Genomic DNA, 5,347 nt, shown 5'->3' on the forward strand with positions numbered 1-5,347 from the left:
GCATAAAATTGTCAAAAAACGTAATAGTAAAGTAAAGCATAAAATCGCCAAAAAACGTCATAGTATAGTAAGTCATAAAATGTAATAGTATAGTAAGGCATAAAATTGTGAAAAAATGTCATAGTATAGTAAGGCATAATTCAACAAAAAACGTCATAGTATAGTATGGCATAAAACATCATAGTAGAGTAAGGCATAAAACGTCATAGTATAGTATGGCATAAAATCGCCAAAAAACTTCATAGTATAGTATGGCATAAAACGTCATAGTATAGTATGGCATAAAATCGTCAAAAAACGTCATAGTATAGTATGGCATAAAACGTCATAGTATATTATGTCATAAAATTGTCAAAAAACGTCATAGTATAGTATGGCATAAAATTGTCAAAAAGCATCATAGTATATTATGTCATAAAATTGTCAAAAAATGTCATAGTATAGTATGGCATAAAATTGTCAAAAAACGTCATAGTATATATGGCATAAAACGTAATAGTAAAGTAAAGCATAAAATCGTCAAAAAACATCTTAGTATAGTATGGCATAAAATTGTCAAAAAACGTCATAGTATAGTATGGCATAAAATCGCCAAAAAACGTCATAGTATAGTATGGCATAAAACGTCATAGTATAGTATGTCATAAAATTGTCAAAAAACGTCATAGTATAGTATGGAGTAAAACGTCATAGTATAGTATGTCATAAAATTGTCAAAAAACGTCATAGTATAGTATGGAGTAAAACGTCATAGTATAGTAAGGCATAAAATTGTCAAAAAACGTCATAGTATAGTATGGAGTAAAACGTCATAGTATAGTAAGGCATAAAATTGTCAAAAAACGTCATAGTATAGTATGGAGTAAAACGTCATAGTATAGTAAGGCATAAATCAACAAAAAACGTCATAGTATAGTATGGCATAAAACGTCATAGTATAGTATGGCATAAAATTGTCAAAAAACGTAATAGTAAAGTAAAGCATAAAATCGTCAAAAAACGTCAGAGTATAGTAAGGCATAAAATGTAATAGTATAGTATGGCATAAAATTGTCAAAAAACGTCATAGTATAGTATGGCATAAAACGTCATAGTATAGTATGGCATAAAATTGTCAAAAAACATCATAGTATATTATGTCATAAAATTGTCAAAAAAACGTCATAGTATAGTATGGCATAAAACGTCATAGTATATTATGTCATAAAATTGTCAAAAAAACGTCATAGTATAGTATGGCATAAAACGTCATAGTATAGTATGGCATAAAATTGTCAAAAAACGTCATAGTATAGTATGGCATAAAATTAACAAAAAACGTCATAGTATAGTATGGCATAAAATTGTCAAAAAAACGTCATAGAATAGTATAGATTAAAATATCAAAAAATGTCATAGTATAGTAAAGCATGAAAACCTTTGTGTGACTACAAAGTTATGTAGTGTTTCACTGATATCCCCGGTGTTTTAACTTCATTAACTCTTCGTTCTCCTGTGCTCAAGAAGATTTCCTGAATTGTTTGCTGCTGATCCTGCCATTTCCCGCTGACGCCACGCCACACCACCCACCTGCCTTTGGTCTCCAGTGTCCTCCGAACTCCTGCCTTGTGTGCTCACCAGACACCTGGATTTCCCAGACACACTCCCCTTCTACATTCACCATCACTATTGTCTTTTCCCCAATAAACTTTCTTGCATTGTTACTGCTGGTGTTTTTTGTGTCCTGTCATGCTCTGGGGTCATACATGAGTTCTGATGAAAACATAAGAGGTCATAGTATAGTAAGGCATAAAATCATCAAAAAACGACATAGTATAGTATGGCATAAAACGTCATAGTATAGTATGGCATAAACTTGTCAAAAACCGTCATAGTATAGTATGGTATAAAACGTCAAAGTATAGTATGGCATAAAATTGTCAAAAAACGTCATAGTATAGTATGGCATAAAACGTCATAGTATAGTATGGCATAAACTTGTCAAAAACCGTCATAGTATAGTATGGCATAAAACGTCATACTATAGTATGGCATAAAATTGTCAAATAACATAATAGTAAAGTAAAGCATAAAATCGTCAAAAAAGGTCATAGTATAGTAAGGTATAAAATGTAACAGTATAATAAGGCATAAAACGTCAAAAAACGTCATAGTATAGTATGGCATAAAACGTCATAGTATAGAAAGGCATAAAATTAACAAAAAACGTCATAGTATAGTATGGCATAAAATTGTCAAAAAACGTCATAGTATAGTATGGCATAAAACGTCATAGTATAGTATGGCATAAAATTGTCAAAAAGCATCATAGTATATTATGTCATAAAATTGTCAAAAAACGTCATAGTATAGTATGGCATAAAACGTCATAGTATAGTGTGGCATAAAATTGTCAAATAACATAATAGTAAAGTAAAGCATAAAATCGTCAAAAAAGGTCATAGTATAGTAAGGCATAATAATAAGGCAAAAAACGTCATAGTATAGTATGGCATAAAACGTCATAGTATAAAAAGGCATAAAATTAACAAAAAACGTCATAGTATAATATGGCATAAAATCAGCCAAAAAACGTCATAGTATAGTATGGCATAAAACGTCATAGTATAGTATGGCATAAAATTGTCAAAAAACGTAATAGTAAAGTAAAGCATAAAATCGTCAAAAAACGTCATAGTATAGTAAGTATGGCATAAAATTGTCAAAAAACATCATAGTATATTATGTCATAAAATTGTCAAAAACGTCATAGTATAGTATGGCATAAAATTGTCAAAAAACGTCATAGTATATATGGCATAAAACGTCATAGTATAGTATGGCATAAAATCGCCAAAAAACGTCATAGTATAGTATGGCGTAAAACGTCATAGTATAGTATGGCATAAAATTGTCAAAAAACGTCATAGTATAGTATGGCATAAAACATCATAGTATAGTAAGGCATAAAACGTCATAGTATATATGGCATAAAACGTCATAGTATAGTATGGCATAAAATGTCAAAAAACGTAATAGTAAAGTAAAGCATAAAATCGTCAAAAAACATCATAGTATAGTATGGCATAAAATTGTCAAAAAACGTCATAGTATAGTAAGGTATAAAACGTCATAGTATAGTATGGCATAAAATCGCCAAAAAACGTCATAGTATAGTATGGCATAAAACGTCATAGTATAGTATGGCATAAAATTGACAAAAAACGTCATAGTATAGTATGGCATAAAACGTCATAGTATAGTAAGGCATAAAACATCATAGTATAATATGGCATAAAATCGCCAAAAAACGTCATAGTATAGTATGGCATAAAACGTCATAGTATAGTATGGCATAAAATTGTCAAAAAACATCATAGTATATTATGTCATAAAATTGTCAAAAAACGTCATAGTATAGTATGGCATAAAACGTCTTAGTTTTGTAAGGCATAAAATTGTCAAAAAACGTCATAGTATATTATGTCATAAAATTGTCAAAAAACGACAGAGTATAGTATGGCATAAAAGTCATAGTATAGTAAGGCATGAAATCAACAAAAAACGTCATGGTATAGTATGGAATAAAACATAATAGTATAGTAAGGCATAAAATCAACAAAAAACGTCATAGTATAGTATGGCATAAAACGTCATAGTATAGAAAGGCATAAAATTAACAAAAAACGTCATAGTATAGTATGGCATAAAACGTCATAGTATAGTAAGGCATAAAATTGTCAAAAAACGTCATGGTATATTATGTCATAAAATTGTCAAAAAACGTCATAGTATAGTATGGCATAAAACGTCATAGTATAGTAAGGCATAAAACTGTCAAAAAACGTCATAGTATATTATGTCATAAAATTGTGAAAAAACGTCATAGTATAGTATGTCATAAAATTGTCAAAAAGCGTCAGAGTATAGTATGGCATAAAACGTCATAGTATAGTAAGGCATGAAATTGTCAAAAAACGTCATGGTATATTATGTCATAAAATTGTCAAAAAACGTCATAGTATAGTATGGTATAAAATGTCATAGTATAGTATGGCATAAAACGTCATAGTATAGTAAGGCATAAAATCATCAAAAAACGTCATAGTATAGTATGGCATAAAATGTCATAGTATATAGTATGGCATAAAACGTCATAGTATAGTATGGCATAAAATCGCCAAAAAAGGTCATAGTATAGTAAGTCATAAAATGTAACAGTATAATAAGGCATAAAACGTCAAAAAACGTCATAGTATAGTATGGCATAAAACGTCATAGTATAGAAAGGCATAAACTTAACAAAAAACGTCATAGTATAGTATGGAATAAAACGTCATAGTATAGTATGGCATAAAATTGTCAAAAAACATCGTAGTATATTATGTCATAAAATTGTCAAAAAACGTCATAGTATAGTATGGCATAAAACGTCATAGTATAGTAAGGCATAAAATTGTCAAAAAACGTCAAAGTATATTATGTCATAAAATTGTCAAAAAACGACAGAGTATAGTATGGCATAAAACGTCATAGTATAGTAAGGCATAAATCAACAAAAAACGTCATAGTATAGTATGTCATAAAACATCATAGTATAGTAAGGCATAAAACGTCATAGTATAGTATGGCATAAAACGTCATAGTATAGTATGGCATAAAATTGTGAAAAAACGTAATAGTAAAGCATAAAATCGTCAAAAAACGTCATAGTATAGTAAGGCATAAAATGTAATAGTATAGTATGCCATAAAATTGTGAAAAAATGTCATAGTATAGTATGGCATAAAATTGTCAAAAAACGTCATAGTATAGTATGGCATAAAACGTCATAGTATAGTATGGCATAAAATTGTCAAAAAACATCATAGTATATTATGTCATAAAATTGTCAAAAAACGTCATAGTATAGTATGGCATAAAACGTCATAGTACAGTATGGCATAAAATTGTCAAAAAACGTCGTAGTATAGTATGGCATAAAATTGTCAAAAAATATCATAGTATATTATGTCGTAAAATTGTCAAAAAAACGTCATAGAATAGTATAGATTAAAATATCAAAAAATGTCATAGTATAGTAAAGCATGAAAACCTTTGTGTGACTACAAAGTCATGTAGTGTTTCACTGATATCCCTGGTGTTTTAACTTCATTAACTCTTCGTTCTCCTGTGCTCAAGAAGATTTCCTGAATTGTTTGCTGCTGATCCTGCCATTTCCCGCTGACGCCACGCCACACCACCCACCTGCCTTTGGTCTCCAGTGTCCTCCGAACTCCTGCCTTGTGTGCTCACCAGACACCTGGATTTCCCAGACACACTCCCCTTCTACATTCACCATCACTATTGTCTTTTCCCCAATAAACTT

The 5,347-nt window shown here is 30.1% G+C and overlaps 2 protein-coding genes across 3 annotated transcripts in view; one reads left to right on the forward strand and one right to left on the reverse strand.

Annotated features, from left to right (window-relative positions):
- aff1 (AF4/FMR2 family, member 1) overlaps positions 1–1,703 on the forward strand; it is a 26,878-nt gene extending 25,175 nt beyond the window's left edge. For both annotated transcript variants that reach the window (XR_015437414.1, XR_015437413.1), the window contains exon 21: positions 1,507–1,703. The gene's annotated coding sequence lies outside the window, so the exon portion shown is untranslated. The remainder of the gene's footprint in view (positions 1–1,506) is intronic.
- The window catches only part of LOC111656820 (uncharacterized), a 28,564-nt gene that overhangs the window by 2,869 nt on the left and 20,348 nt on the right, over positions 1–5,347 (reverse strand). The gene's annotated exons all lie outside the window — the stretch shown is intronic.

This window comes from Seriola lalandi, unplaced genomic scaffold (genome assembly GCF_002814215.2).
Source record: "Seriola lalandi dorsalis isolate HSWRI2012SDOR001 ecotype SW California unplaced genomic scaffold, Sedor1 jcf7180002054370, whole genome shotgun sequence".
Lineage (NCBI taxonomy): Eukaryota > Metazoa > Chordata > Actinopteri > Carangiformes > Carangidae > Seriola > Seriola lalandi.